Genomic DNA, 18205 nt, shown 5'->3' on the forward strand with positions numbered 1-18205 from the left:
ATTGGAAAGGATATGGTCCTGAAGAGCGCTCCTGGATCCACGCAGCCGATATCAATGCTGCAGGACTTCTGAAGAAATTCCATTCTAAGTTTCCAGGTAAACCTGGGCCAAGTGTCCGGTGTCCACCCTTAAAAGGGGGGGTACTGTCACTCGCCGGGGACCCGCTAGCCGGTACCCGGCTCACTTACCCCTCCGGCGCTTCGACTGAGTACCGCTGGTGGCCGCCATCCTGGGCGGGTCTGCATGCGCAGACCTGATTTCTGTTTTAAAGGCTTTCTCAGCCTCCTATTGGATGGAGAATCTCCCTCCAGTATTTAAACCTGCCTCTACCTCTTTTCTGAGCCTGTTCTTAGGTTCAGTTGGGATTTTCCTAGTGAATGTCTCCTCCAGTCTGAGTCATCCTGCAATCCAAAGTCACTCCAGGCTTCATACAGCTTCCCGCTATCCCAGCGGTCATACTGCAATCCGCAGCTACTCCTGGTTCCATACAGCTTTCCGTTATCCCAGTGGTCATCCTGCAATCCAAAGTCACTCCAGGCTTCATACAGCTTCCCGCTATCTCAGCGGTCATCCTGCAATCCGCAGCTACTCCAGATTTCATACAGCTTTCCGTTATCCCAGCGGTCATCCTGCAATCCGCAGTCACTCCAGGCTTCATACAGCTTCCCGCTATCCCAGCGGTCATCCTGCAATCCATGGGGGTGGGGAGGGGGATGTTCTTAGTGAGCCTCTCTGACTCGATGGTGAAATATAGAACCATGTCTTCTAAACCATGCTGCTCTTTCCAGAAATAAATTGAAAGTGTGCTCCTGGTTGGCATTCACTCTCCTGTGAAGCGGAAAAAACTATTTACATACTTGAAAAAAACAGAGGGCGGATGTCACCTTCTTTCAGGAAACACATCTAATAGAAAAAGAACAGGAAAAACTGCTACAACACAAAGTAATTGCTCACTCTTCTTTTAATTTCAAATCATGTGGAGTAGCTATCTTATTACGAAAAGGCATCCCCTATGTGATCCATTCACAAATTCAAGATCCTAAAGGTCGTTATATCATTATTGACATTATTATTGATGGAATCAGACTCACATTTTGTAATTTATATGCACCCAACAAATATGATAAACAATTCTACCTTAATATTGTTTCAAAAGTCTGCCCTTATCTAGGCTCCAACGTAATTAAAGGCGGATACTTTAATATTGTTGCATCTATAGTTATGGATAGGGAGGGAGCATATGCACAGGGTAATCAATCACCCAGAATACCCAAGATAGGCATCAAATATATCACTGACCAATTACACTTAATAGATCCTACTTCTAAAGAATACTCATGCCTATCTGCGGCGCATGGTACTTTGTCCTGAATAGATTATATAATAGTTTACAAATCTCTCTTACCCACACTTGGTGATACTGGCATAAATACTATTTTGTTATCTGACAATGCCATGTTGTGGACAGATGTAACTAACCCATGCAAAATAAGGACACATAAGCAATGGAAATTTCCAAATTATTCAACTAATTCTCTTTCATTTTGAAATATGCTTATTGCAGCTTGGCATGAATTGCTATACAATAATGAGAACCATCAATCTGACCCAGCTCTATTTTGGCAGACAGCTAAGTTGGTGCTTAGAGGCCGTATCATCTCTTACACAAGTCAACATATAAAATGATATACTAAGACACACAAGAAGATCTCACAACGGCATATCAAAACATGAAAAATAATCCTTCCCCTGCAAACAAACTTCCAATAACCAAAAACGAACCCAATTTAACAACTTAATTGCTTAAATGCCAGACAGAACATATCAGGCTTCTAAATTCCAATTAAAAACAATCGCCTATTGTCTAATTTACTAAAAGGATAAAGAATCCCACCAGTTATTACACGGTTAAAAATCAAAACGTGTTCCTTGTCCACTGATGGAAAAGGTATACTTAATATTTTAAACAAATTTTATACAAATCTCTATTCCCAAGACCCTATTAATACTGTCTCTAAACACCAGTTCTGGGAAAAAAATCTCTCTGCTTTACATCACAGATCTACAAGCAGATTCTCTTCTAGCTCCAATACCAAGGGATGAAGTTCCTAATGCATTGAAAAACTTGAAATCTTTTAAAGCACCAGGACCCGATGGTCTAAGCAGTGAATTTTACAAACTTTTATCAAACCTGATAACTGAATCACTCACCATTTTTTTTAACCATATTATTGAATCCCATTCATTAACTATACATTTTAATTCAGCTATCCTCAGAGTCCTACCTAAGCCAGTAAGACAATTAGAGGATCCGGGTTCCTACAGGCCAATTTCCTTGCTTAATACTGATTATGAAATTCTTATTAAAATCCTAGCTGAAAAGCTAAAACTTATTTTACCCTCAATTATACATAAATATCAATCTGGTTTAATTTGGGGTAGTAACTCAGTTACAAATATTCGCAAGATTCTGTCGGTTTTATCCCATGTACAATCCTCACAAAATTCAGATATCTGTCTCCTTCTCTCACTAGATGCGGGGAAAGCTTTCAACTTAATAACATGGGATCACCTGTTTGAACCATTACAGGATTTTTGAAACAAAACCAGAGAAAAATAAGCCTGCGCTCGGTATATCCCACATTATATATGGTACCAAATGCTTGGCAATAAGCCCGCGCTCGGTATATCCCATATTGTATGTGGTACCAGCAATATAAATGCCCATATATGTATACAAAACAAAAATAAATTTGTCAGCGCTTATCCTTTAAACTGCATATCTGTGTGTGTCTAGCAAAATGAAAACATGAGGTATTAGTTCATATTTTGATCAAAAGACTTAAGCCTGCATCCCAACGTCAAGGGTACCTCATTTTATGCAGGTCCTACACTGACCTATATGCTTTAAACACTTTTAAAATGCAGTTGAAATCAGATGCACTCACCTCCCAGGTATAGGGGTTTACATCTAGCAGAGGCTGGCATGTGAGCCACACCCAAATGTGCCTTAAATAGGCTTGATGGACAGCTGCTATGACAAAAAGGCAATATTTTGAAACAAAACCAGAGAAAAATAAGCCCGCGCTCAGTATATCCCACATTATATATGGTACCAGCTGCTTGGCAATAAGCCCGCGCTCGGTATATCCCATATTGTATGTGGTACCAGCTGCGTGGCAATATAAATGCCCATATATGTATACAAAACAAAAATAAATTTGTCAGCGCTTATCCTTTAAACTGCATATCTGTGTGTGTCTAGAAAAATGCAAAAATTAGGTATTAGTTCATATTTTGATCAAAAGACTTAAGCCTGCATCCCAACGTCAAGGGTACTTCATTTTATGCAGGTCCTACACTGACCTATATGCTTTAAACACTATTAAAATGCAGTTAAAATCAGATGCACTCACCTCCCAGGTATAGGGGTTTACATCTAGCAGAGGCTGGCATGTGAGCCACACCCAAATGTGCCTTAAATAGGCTTGATGGACAGCTGCTATGACAAAAAGGCAATATTTTGAAACAAAACCAGAGAAAAATAAGCCTGCGCTCGGTATATCCCACATTATATATGGTACCAGCTGCTTGGTAGTAAGCCTGCGCTCGGTATATCCCATATTGTATGTGGTAGCAGCTGCGTGGCAATATAAATGCCCATATATGTATACAAAACAAAAAGACATTTGTCAGCGCTTATCCTTTAAACTGCATATCTGTGTGTGTCTAGGAAAATGAAAACATGAGGTATTAGTTCATATTTTGATCAAAAGACTTAAGCCTGCATCCCAACGTCAAGGGGACCTCATTTTATGCAGGTCCTACACTGACCTATATGCTTTAAACACTATTAAATTACAGGAATTTGACTTTCCCAAAGCTTTCATCTCAAGCATTCAAACCCTATACCATAACACTCACACAGAAATAATTAAAATTGGCCATATTTCATCGCCATTTAAAAACCAACGAGGCACTCGAAAAGGGTGCCCCTATTCCCCATAACGTTTTGCAATAGCCCTAAAACCTTTAGCTATAGCTCTTAGAAAAAATTCTGATTACTCAGGTATATATCCGCTCAGAAGAATGTAAATTAGCATTATTTGCTGATGATATGATGTTGATGGTCACACACCCAGAGAATTCTATCCCTTCAATTATTAATATAATTGAAGCCTATAGCTCCTTTGCAGGGTATAAGATCAATTTCCACAAATCTGAAATTCTTCCTATATCGAATGTAACAATGACCTTCGAAAAAACTCAAGCTATATCAAACTTTCGCTTAGTTACTCCAAAAATTAAATACTTAGGTATATACATCCCATCCCCTTTAAGTAATTTATACAAAATCAATTATCCCCCTATTATTCAAAAATTATCACTACTTGGCAGAAATGCGGTGATCAAGTCTATTATATTTCCCAAGCTAACATACTCATTGCAGATGCTCCCTCTTTGCCTTACTAGATCAAGGGGTAAATGTATCATAGTGTGGGTTGACCAAGTCACCGGAAATCGGCGAGATGACACCTTAAATTTAAAGCGGCGCTGCCTTGTAAAGGGAGACTTTCCTTTACAAGGCAGCGCTGCTTTAAATTTAAGCTGTCATCTTGCCGATTTCCGGCGACTTGTACAACCCGCACTATGATACATTTACCCCCAGATGTACATAAATGTAATAAACTTTTTACTATATTCTTATGACAAGGTAAACGCCCAAGGATCCATAATGCTAACCTTAGACAGAATAGATCTAATGGTGGAATTAGTTTCCCAGACATATCTGCATTTATGCTTTCTGCTCTCTTTTTGCTATGCTGTGGGTTGGTTGCTAAATCAAGAGTAGTTTGTTAAACTATGCTTAAGGGGGTATTCAATTGTTAGCGTTAACGCTAACAAACGAGCGCTCAAAAAATCTTACCGTTAATACGGTAATTACTCGCGGAATTTCAGATCGCTGCTCCCTGAGCGGCGAGCTGAAATTCCGCGAGTAAACTACCGTAAAAGAAAACAGATGCCAGAAGCAGTTATTCACAACATTTTGTTTACAGACACTTATAAAGCCTGGAATACTATTGTGAAACATATACTATACTATTGTGAAACATTTAAATCACCCTCGACCCACTACACACCAGTGTTCCCTCCAGGGGATGGCTGGCAGATTTCAGCACGGGGGTCAAGCACACAGCAGGGGCCCATCCTTAAAGGGTGGTTTTTGGTGCAAAATATATTTATCTATATAAAAAGAGTCTATAGTAGTTTTGCTTAATCTATATATATATATTATGCCCAGGCCCAGAGCTGGATTAAGGCTCTGGGGGGCCTGGGCACTTTAGGTAACCCCCTATGATGTAACATGGTTATCATTTTAGACAAATGCACAGGCAATACTGTGTGCACTACTGTTAGGTGCACACAGTTCTGCCTTCACGAGCAGTACACGGTGAAGCGGGACATACCTCCCAACTGTCCTAAGCGAAACAGTCGCCCAAGTTCGGAACTGTCTCACCAGATTCAGGACAGTTTGCAGACTGTCCTGCTCTATCCTACCTGTTCTTGTCACTGTCACAGCTTGTGGCTGCTGGTTACTTTAACTCATTTGCTGGTTGTCTGGATCCTGGAATAATCCTATTTGGAAAAAAAAATGGGTACATAAAATTTAGAAAACTCCAACAAGTCCCAGTGTTAAATCAATAGCACCCACGTTTTATAATTAGGCCTCCCTCCAGCCACAACATTAAAATAATAATATTCACATTTGCTAATAAGATCTCTTTCCCTCCAACCAACCCTGACATCAGATAGCAAACACATTTAATATATAAACCTATTTCCCTCCCCTCAAACAGCCCCAGCAATATTTTAAATAGAATTTACTTCTAACAAATATAACCATTTCCCACAATATTCCCAGGCATTAAATAATTCATAATCACTTTTATTAAATAGACCTCATTCTCCCCAAACAACCCCACAATCAATTAATAGCTCACCACCCCAGCATTAACTTAAAGGTGCAATTACTCCATCTTAAATTCATTGGACCCACTATTAAATTAAATTGTCCCACCATCACCCCACAAATAAAAAATAGCACCCAATAATTAGCCCCCACCTGCACGTCTCGATTAAATTGATAGCCTACCTCACACATTATATTAAGACCCTCACACACACTACATTCCTAGACTGGTCATTCCCACACACAATATATTCATATACTGCCCCCCCTACACACACACACAAATACATTCATACACTGCCCCCACATACACACAAATACATTCATATACTGGCCCCCCCACACACACACACAAATACATTCATACACTGCCCCCCCTCCCCACACACGCACAAATACATTCATATACTGGCCCCCACACTCGCACAAATACATTCATATACTGCCCCCCCCTACACAACCACACACAGATACATTCATACACTGCCCCCCCTCCCCACACACGCACAAATACATTCATATACTGGCCCCCACACTCGCACAAATACATTCATATACTGGCCCCACAAACACACACAATACATTCATATACTAGCCCCCACAAACACAAACAATACATTCATATACTGGCCCCCACAAACACACACAATACATTCATATACTGGCCCCCACAAACACACACAATACATTCATATACTGGCCCCCACAAACACACACAATACATTCATATACTGGCCCCCACAAACACAGAAAATACATTCATATACTGGCCCCCACAAACACACACAATACATTCATATACTGGCCCCCACAAACACACACAATACATTCATATACTGGCCCCCACAAACACACACAATACATTCATATACTGGCCCCCACAAACACAGACAATACATTCATATACTGGCCCCCACAAACACACACAATACATTCATATACTGGCCCCCACAAACACACAAAATACATTCATATACTGGCCCCCACAAACACAGACAATACATTCATATACTGGCCCCCACAAACACACACAATACATTCATATACTGGCCCCTACAAACACACACAATACATTCATATACTGGCCCCCACAAACACACACAATACATTCATATACTGCCCCCACAAACACACAATACATTCATATACTGGCCCCCACAAACACACACAATACATTCATATACTGGCCCACTCTCACACACAATACATTCATATACTGCCCCCACTACACACACAATACATTCATATATTGGCCCCCACAAACACACAATACATTCATATACTGGCCCCCACAAACACACAATACATTCATATACTGGCCCCCTCTCACACACAATACATTCATATACTGCCCCCCCTACACACACACACAAATACATTCATACACTGCCCCCACATACACACAAATACATTCATATACTGGCCCCCCCACACACACACACAAATACATTCATACACTGCCCCCCCTCCCCACACACGCACAAATACATTCATATACTGGCCCCCACACTCGCACAAATACATTCATATACTGCCCCCCCCTACACAACCACACACAGATACATTCATACACTGCCCCCCCTCCCCACACACGCACAAATACATTCATATACTGGCCCCCACACTCGCACAAATACATTCATATACTGGCCCCACAAACACACACAATACATTCATATACTAGCCCCCACAAACACAAACAATACATTCATATACTGGCCCCCACAAACACACACAATACATTCATATACTGGCCCCCACAAACACACACAATACATTCATATACTGGCCCCCACAAACACACACAATACATTCATATACTGGCCCCCACAAACACAGAAAATACATTCATATACTGGCCCCCACAAACACACACAATACATTCATATACTGGCCCCCACAAACACACACAATACATTCATATACTGGCCCCCACAAACACACACAATACATTCATATACTGGCCCCCACAAACACAGACAATACATTCATATACTGGCCCCCACAAACACACACAATACATTCATATACTGGCCCCCACAAACACACAAAATACATTCATATACTGGCCCCCACAAACACAGACAATACATTCATATACTGGCCCCCACAAACACACACAATACATTCATATACTGGCCCCTACAAACACACACAATACATTCATATACTGGCCCCCACAAACACACACAATACATTCATATACTGCCCCCACAAACACACAATACATTCATATACTGGCCCCCACAAACACACACAATACATTCATATACTGGCCCACTCTCACACACAATACATTCATATACTGCCCCCACTACACACACAATACATTCATATATTGGCCCCCACAAACACACAATACATTCATATACTGGCCCCCACAAACACACAATACATTCATATACTGGCCCCCTCTCACACACAATACATTCATATACTGTCCCCCCTACACACACACACAAATACATTCATACACTGCCCCCACATACACACAAATACATTCATATACTGGCCCCCCCACACACACACACAAATACATTCATACACTGCCCCCCCTCCCCACACACGCACAAATACATTCATATACTGGCCCCCACACTCGCACAAATACATTCATATACTGCCCCCCCCTACACAACCACACACAGATACATTCATACACTGCCCCCCCTCCCCACACACGCACAAATACATTCATATACTGGCCCCCACACTCGCACAAATACATTCATATACTGGCCCCACAAACACACACAATACATTCATATACTAGCCCCCACAAACAATACATTCATATACTGGCCCCCACAAACACACACAATACATTCATATACTGGCCCCCACAAACACACACAATACATTCATATACTGGCCCCCACAAACACACACAATACATTCATATACTGGCCCCCACAAACACAGAAAATACATTCATATACTGGCCCCCACAAACACACACAATACATTCATATACTGGCCCCCACAAACACACACAATACATTCATATACTGGCCCCCACAAACACACACAATACATTCATATACTGGCCCCCACAAACACAGACAATACATTCATATACTGGCCCCCACAAACACACACAATACATTCATATACTGGCCCCCACAAACACACAAAATACATTCATATACTGGCCCCCACAAACACAGACAATACATTCATATACTGGCCCCCACAAACACACACAATACATTCATATACTGGCCCCTACAAACACACACAATACATTCATATACTGGCCCCCACAAACACACACAATACATTCATATACTGCCCCCACAAACACACAATACATTCATATACTGGCCCCCACAAACACACACAATACATTCATATACTGGCCCACTCTCACACACAATACATTCATATACTGCCCCCACTACACACACAATACATTCATATATTGGCCCCCACAAACACACAATACATTCATATACTGGCCCCCACAAACACACAATACATTCATATACTGGCCCCCTCTCACACACAATACATTCATATACTGCCCCCCCTACACACACAATACATTCATATACTGCCCCCACATACACACACAATACATTCATATATTGGCCCCCACAAACACACAATACATTCATATAATGGCCCCCACAAACACACAATACATTCATATACTGGCCCCCTCTCACACACAATACATTCATATACTGCCCCCCCTACACACACAATACATTCATATACTGGCCCCACAAACACACAATACATTCATATACTGCCCCCCTCTTACACAGACATTAATTTAGCACACTGACACTCACACAGACATTAATTTAGCACACTGACATACACAATATTAATTGAATACACCCCCCGGCACTTACCTGGCTCAATCCCACGCGCTGTCAGTTTCTTCACACATGGGACGGCACCTGTGCGCGTCCCATGTGACACAGAGGTGCATCGCGCGAGCATGCAAAGTGGGAGGGAGGGGGGACGGATCGTTAGGATCCGCGGCCAATTGAATGTGGCTGGTCCCAGGGGAGGGGTCAGCCACCAAGTACAAACCTGGCGGCCGGAAATAATGAGGGCCCCACCCGAAAGGTTTGCATTCACAATCTGCAGGATGTTTCCTAGTAAGTTAAAGGTTTAACTCTATCATTTCCAGATTTCTCAGTTTAGAGGGAACACTGCTACACACTATGTCACAATATGGGGTAATCCTGTTTTTACTCCAGGCCTAGATAACAATTATTTCTCCTCTTGGAAATCTAATTGCATTGCATCGCTAGAGGATGTTTTTGATCCTGGAGGCACTTTACTTACATTTCAACAACTTACAGAAAAATTGAACTAACATAATACTGACTTTTTTATGTATCTACAGCTTCGCCATTATATCATGTTGCATACAGACAACATAATATTTCTCCCAACATCTAGCACACTAGATAACTTATTGTACTTTTCCAAAAATTGAAAATTCCGAATTAGATTTTTATATTCTGACTTGCTGCCTTCAAAAATGTCTAAAATATGGGCTACCTCACAGGCTTGGCTAAATATAATGATAACATTTTGAAGTGGCTTCACTCCACTAGACTACAGGAGACTTACGATTTGTAAATCGGGCCTGTATATCTCAGTCTCAAAGAAGACATTATATTACAGATTAATGGGGTCTCTGCCCCAAATGTAAACATTTGCATCCTTTTATCATTATTATTTGGCAATGTAGGAAAATTCAGAAATGATGGATTAAATCTTAAATTTCCTGTCCTCGGTCTTGGGTACCTCCCTACCAATTGATAAATATGCCATTTTTCTATGTCATTTTGATAACTGGACCTCCCTTATCTCCCCTAGAGAATCCCAAGATGTGAAACCGTTTCTTACAGTTACTCTTACCATCGCTAAATTAGCACTTTTCCGACATTGGCTTGTTCCATCTCTTCCCTCCCTTTCAGAAGTAAAACATGAACTCTCTAACACATTATACCGTGATAGAAGAAATACTTTGCCGGATATTGAAAAAGGGGTTGAAAGATTTTATAGGAAATGGGGCCCATTTGTTGAATCTCTTTGGTCTGGTATACAACAAGAAATTTTAAAAATGTTTGAAAACACAACTTGGTTTCTTTATCGTTCACTGGGATGAAATTGAACACATATTTCTTTCATCTCTTTGGGTTATGAGATGGTGTATAGAGGGGAGTGAGCATATGTAGTGTGGTTTTCCATGGAGACTTCCTCCTATTGCACCCCCCCCCGCCCTACTTCCCCCCCACCTACTTAGATGGGAACTTCAAATCACATAAAATTGGATTATATACATTCTCTTTGAATACTTTATTGTAACTTCAAAAACTACTCATGGTCATCTGCTGGTTCATCTGTTTGTTCATTTATTTATGTATATATTTGTTCAATTGTTAATTACTTAAAAATGTTTAACATACATTGTCATTTCGAATACATACCATCCTCAACAGTATATAATAATATATTTTAATATTATAACAATGCATTCATCTGATTTATAATATATAATCTTTCTCTTTTGTCTATTACTGTTTCATGGAATGAAGTGTATTGAACATTTTTATATAACTCTATTTTGTTATAGTAATCTATCTTTTTGGATATCTACCGATCAATGTACTTATATTTGAAAAATACAAATAAAACTTTTTAAAAAAAAAGTTTATTTAACAGTCTGCGATGTGCGACAGTGTCAAAAGCCTTATTAAAATCTAGATAAGCTACATGTACGGCCCCCCCTTGATCTATTACTTTAGTCACTCAGTCAAAAGTAAATAAGATTTGTTTGACATGACATCAACGCCCAGTAAATCAATGCTGTTTGAGATCCTGTAAATTACTGGATTTGAGATATTCTACAACTCTTTTTTTAAAGAGTATTTCCATCAATTTCCCCACTACTGAAGTAAGACTCACTGGTCTGTAGTTGCTCGCCTCTTCCTTGCTTCCACTTCTGTGCAGTGGGACTACTTTTGCTTTTTTCCAGTCCTTTGGAAATTTATATTGTCAGTTTCATAGATAAACCTGCTGCCCACATGGTAGCTCCGTCCGCCCTGTTATTACCCACTAATATGGAGTCCTTTTATTACTGTCAAAAGTCCTTTTGTGTGTCGTGACTGTGCTACTGATGTCTTGTTACTGTAATAAAAGTTCCTAAGTCGCCATAAAGCCCCAGAGTTACGCATTACCTTAAAGCGTACTTAAAGTCAGTGTACATGTTAACTCTGCCAACTCACATGCCCTTCTTAATTTCACAAGTTTGGCTCCTTGGGTTAAGTGAGGCGGGTCAAGGTTCAGTTTCTATAGTGCTTTCATTATCTATATAACAGTATACTCAGTACACGTTCATCTGTCTATGAGAAATATAAAACATAAAACTTTTACATTTTCTAAGGGGGTGTCACGTACATCAGGTCTTGTGGCAAAAGTCTGATTCAAATGTTCCACACAGTTATGCGTATTTGTATGTCTGCCAAATTCACATTGAGCTACAGTCTCATTTTCTCATTCCACCCTTTGTGCATCTCTTGGCACACTTTGTACACCTTTCTAATAAGACATATGTAATTTAGGAAGAACTTGGGGGGGCAGATACCGCACGCTTCCGTAAGCATAGAAATACAATATAGCTACCTTCATGGCTATGTCAGTGTAGTGTGTGTATCTTTAACTCTGTCCATTGTCAAAAATGTCTTAAACCCTTAGACAGTATCTCAAGTATTGGACCCTTGTCTGGCCTGACTGTAATCTATCCTTTTGCAAACTTGTGTCCTGTTACTGAGAAATGAAGGAATAAGTATTTTGTTTCAAACACTGATGATATAAACAAATTAGGACACAGCGATACTATTTTTCATACTGCACCCCTTATTTGGTTGGAAAGATTGAGAACAGTCACTCCAGGCTTGTGTCCAGATATTGAGGTTGCCTAAAAGCCTTTGGGACAGTGTCTACGTATTTTTACCTCTTTATAGGGAGAGAATGAGGTATTGACAGTCAAAAGTGTAAAAATGGAGAATAAGACAGCAAAGAATAATCATAATGAAATGATCTGCAGAAAAAGTAGAAAAGCAGGAAAGTAGAAAAGAAGATTTACAGCAAAATGACTAATGGATTGGGCACTACGGGGAATTGGCTCTCAACTATTTCATTAATCCCTTTAAATCTTAACTAATCTACTGCCCCTCCCCCATTCTTTTTAAACCTAACAGGTAGTTACATTACCCATCCAATCCAGTGTCCTGTCCATTGTTAGTTCATAAGGAACCCAGTATCTCTGAAAACAATATTTATACAACCTGTGATGGACTTGTGGCTATAACAGTGAAGTGCATATTTAACCCTTGTGAAGCTTATTCTATACTTCCCATGCATGTCTTCTGGGATACATAAAAAACACCATCAGAAGCACAAAATATTACACACTTCATTTTAAATAATAAATCTTAGCCAAATATGTTATTATAAGCCACCACAATTAGAAGAAAGAATGTTAGAATGACACAATTTTAACTTCTGCCTTTAAGGGAAAATGTTGTACTTCTCCTGCAATCCCATAGTTAAAAAATATATATCTCTCTGGTCTACCTTTGTCTGGGGAAGAAAACAAAGTTTAATTAGTTTTAAAAAAAACGAAACAACACATTTACTTTTCTTTACTTTTGGTCCTGAATCAACAATAACCTCAGACTGAATCAATTCAATGGCAGCAAATGTTTCTTATGTTAATCTATTCCTAGCAAATGCTATCTCTAGTCTTTTGTCACCTAATTGTCATTGTACTCTGTTATTTGTTCTTATTCTATAGTATCAGTGCACCCATGGTCAATTAGCTAGAACCATTGTCTCTACACAATGGATATCTCTTATCTACTAGTAGTTCACACACATGGAACCTTATTTCTCCTTTGTGATTTCTGAAAATAAGCCTTTAAAAGGATAAAAACAAACTTCTTTCACTAATATTAACACATAGCTCACATTTTTCTCTATCTGTTCTTTAGTTATTATCCACGTAAGGTGGGTGTCACACGACGGTCCCATAGCTAGGTAATGGCATTGTGACTTGCCCTTTAAGACCTATGTTGGTGCTTGCTTTCGCTTCAGAGTCTCTACCTGTCCATAGGTGTTTCTCGTTATATTGATTGGGACCTCCTTCTGAAGCCTATTGGTCTTAGAGGACTATTTCAAGTTCCTGTAATCATGGACTCATTGTCTGATCTTCGTGTTACTCACACTGCTGTGGGTTCTGGCTGCATATCTGACCTTTTGCCTATCTGCTGGATACTATCGGTGGCCGAAGTTACCTATCATCATTGCTCTCCATCGACTACGTTGTATGCCAGTTCGTGGTTCATCCACAAGCTGAAGTTACGTGGTGTCATTCACCTGCACACAGAACTATTCGTGAGTTGTCTGCTACATCTGCACTCATGTTGATTGGCTCCAGTACTATTCTACTTGGCTGTCTATGTTGCGGTATGCTATGTTGAACTACAATCAAGTTCTCTTGTCATCTGTGGTTCTATGTCTGGCACGGTTATTATTATTCTGCTGATTATTATTGCTGGACTGTTAATATGAATATACTGCTAAGCCGGGAGCCTCTACTTCAATACAAGTTGAGTGCATTACCAGCTGTCGTCTAATTGTGACGAACTCTTGCTTACCTGTTAACCGGATCTCCTGTGACCTGTAGTTCTACGCTCAGTTTAGATTTCGTTATCACGCTGTACTTCTAGGCAACACCTTCCTGCTTACCCAAGTTCCTGGATAGCGTATAACGTTCTTTGTTCCGCTATATGAACTATTGTGATACCTATAACCACCTGCTAAAGTGAATCATATTATACGTTTGGATCAGCCAAGTCTACATACTATTCTCATTGGACTTTTAGCTATGTCAGTGGTTCACCTTCATCTGCTGTGTGTTTCGTGTGGGATCCAAGTGTTCTATTACCATCTAGCGTTGAACTGTTATATTGTCTATTTTGCATGCTGTTGCCATTGGTTACCAACTGAAGTACATCTGTGATTACGATTGTATTTTATTATAACTGCTGTTGTATCTTCTATCAACATATCAAGTTGCAACACACTATCATTGTTTGTGTTATTGTTCCTTGTGATGCTCTCAAGTTAAGAACTTCAATTCCACTCTGTCCTGTCTCCACCACCCTCTGCTATCACCATCTAAGTAGAGGCTGGGGATCCATAATTATCCTTAGCCGTGACAGTGGGGAATGTCACTTTTGTTTATTATAATTTTACATGTTGGGCTTGCCATTGAATGGAATACTAGCCTGTCTCCAGATTGTTGATTTCTAAAACAGGTCTCACTAGATTCAATCACTGCCCCTAGTCTTTGACTTGCCTACGTGGCACTTACTGTATATCTATTGCAGGGCTTTGAAAGAAAACACAGAAAAGAAAAATATATAGGTTACTCATCTTCCTCTGAAAATTTTCATTTTTATAATACTCAATATAGAATATAAGTTATATTTGTTATATTTATATATTTTTTTTTTGTATTGGTTATATTTCCCCCCCCTCCCCAATCCGAATGGCGGCAGGGATACACTTGTGCTTGCTTCTTTTTGGTTCGCAACGCTACCTTCCGCAGCGCATGCTTTCTCGTGCCACATATTTCCTTCCTGTTGCCATAGTTTTAAACAGTGTGTTTAATTATCAGCTTTTGCAAACATTTTATCTGTGGATGAAAACTACTGACTTGGGATGTGGGAAAAAGGTTTCACACACTCAGCGGTTAATTTGACCCACTTATCACAGTACGCCATTGCATACTTACCTTATTTCCTACACATTATATACTTTGCCGAACCTACCGGCCCTTGCTTAACCCATACATCGACTATCTCACTCGTTTGATTATCTCCCATGTGGAAACGGAATCCTCAACGCTTTTCAGCACAAAACTCCCACTACAGATTTTTGCGGCTGTGGACGAATTCTGTAAGCTGCGTCCATTCACTTCTTCTCCCCTGTGTACCACTAAACAATATACGCAATTGCCAGCCTACCCAGCGAGGTCCCTAACACAGTCACATTCTACTGGGAGAATGGAAATATCAACACTTCACAGCACAAAATGATATCCTGCCTTTCCAGAAAGGTTTCTGTGAGTACTTTAGAACAGGGAGCACTAAATATTGAATAATATTAAGCCTCTCCTGCAAATTTCCTTAGACTAATCCACAAGCCACAATCACAGTTGTGTATGCAACCTTGCGGTACGATCGCACAGCTGACAGATGCTAGCTATCGGTATGCTCTACGGCTATTATTGAGATTGTTACGAAAACCTTCGTTTTCAATGTATACCTTGTATACCAACCTTGAGGTCAACTTTATACTCTGTTTCTTCAACAGTCTCTTTTCTTTCTATGATTCCTCAACAGTCTGTCTACTTTCACAATCAAATAAGCCACAAACACCTTCCCAAATGTTGGTAATAACTTCCCAATTAATTTTACTATACAATAAAACAGCAATATCTATCAATACAACCGTTTAAACATGTGGCAATACAGGGAAATAAATGCGTGCATTATACAACAAACCATGTTTAATTAACAAAATGACATGAAAAAAAAAAAAATTTCTCTTAGAAAACTCTAAACTCTTAGGGGCGTATTTAATTGTTCCGAGATCCCGCCGCGTAAAATCTACTACCGTTATCACGGTAGTATTTAGCTGGATTTCAGCGAGAAAATTACTGTAGTAACGTTTTTGCTGCGCACTATTACCATTATTACGGTAATAGTGCGCGGACCGCGGGATTTTCTGTGTTTCCGCCGACAATTGAATACCCATCTTAGATTACATAAAGTGGATATTCGGTTTTGAGCCCCCATCTGTAATGTTCATCTTGCCATTACCAATAAATATTGTCCGATGCGATTAATGTGGTTCCAAAGCACAAAGAGATACCAAAAGACAGCAGGATAACAGCAATATATATATAGTTTTTATATATATATATATATATATATATATATATATATTGCAATAGAGAGGGACCGTCCTCAAACTGCTGCCACAAAGTTGGAGGCATAGCATTGTCAAATGACTTGGTATGCTGAAGCATTTAGATTGCCATTCACTGGAGATAAGGGACCTAGACCAAACCCTGAAAAACGGCTCCATACCGTTATCCCTCCCCCACCAAACTTCCCTGTTGGCATAATACAGTCAGGCATGTAATGTTCTCCTGACATCTGCCAAACCCCAACTCACCCAATCTGACTGCCAAACAGAGAACAGTGATTCGTCACTCCACAGAACACGTTTTCACTGCTCCACAGTGCAGTGTAAGTATGCTCTACACAACTTCATCCGACACTTGGCATTGGTCTTGGTGATGTGATGCTTGCATGCAGCAGCCTGGCCATGGAAATCTATTCCATTAAGCTCAGTTTTTGTGTTTACATTAATGACAGTGGAAGTTCGGGACTCTTCAGCTATGGAATCCGCACCATGCACCTTAGCAATCTTTGACCCCGCTCTGTGATTTTATGTGGTCTTCCGCTTTAAAGCTGAGTTTCTTTTGTTCCTAAATGCTTCTACTTTCTAATAATATCACCTACAAATGACCATTGAATATCCAGCAGGGATGAAAAACTGTATTATTGCAAAGGTGGCATCCTACCACGCTTGAAATCATAGAGCTCTTTAGAATGACCCAATTTGTATCACAAATGTAGACTGCATGGCTAGGTGATTTTATACACCTCACTTCAACAATTAACAGTTGTGGCTAAATGCTTTAGTCCATTTAGTGTGTGTGTATATATATATATATATATATATATATATATATATATATATATATATATATATATATATACATATATATATATATATATATATATATATATATATATTGTGCATTTTTCACAACTCTGTTTCACGTGGATCCCCACCGTCGGATTTCAAGTAATCCGTACCGCTCATCTCTAATATATATATATATATTTAATATATGTTAACGAATAATGTTTTCCTAAATATCCCTTGAATTGCCACAGTCTGAATATGCTTCATTAGTAGCCAATGAGGCTCATTTATGATCATACAAAAGTGCAGTTTAAGTGCTGTTTTATGATATCACACACCTGCATTTGCGCAAATACCCCCATTTTTGCAAGGAAGACCATGGATCTGTAGGCCAAAATAGCTCTGTCTGAGAGAGTA

General features: G+C 39.6%; 1 protein-coding gene across 10 annotated transcripts in view; it reads left to right on the forward strand.

Annotated features, from left to right (window-relative positions):
- VSIG4 (V-set and immunoglobulin domain containing 4) overlaps positions 1-18205 on the forward strand; it is a 112688-nt gene that overhangs the window by 90177 nt on the left and 4306 nt on the right. The window lies entirely within an intron of this gene.

This window comes from Mixophyes fleayi, chromosome 9 (assembly GCF_038048845.1).
Source record: "Mixophyes fleayi isolate aMixFle1 chromosome 9, aMixFle1.hap1, whole genome shotgun sequence".
NCBI lineage: Eukaryota > Metazoa > Chordata > Amphibia > Anura > Limnodynastidae > Mixophyes > Mixophyes fleayi.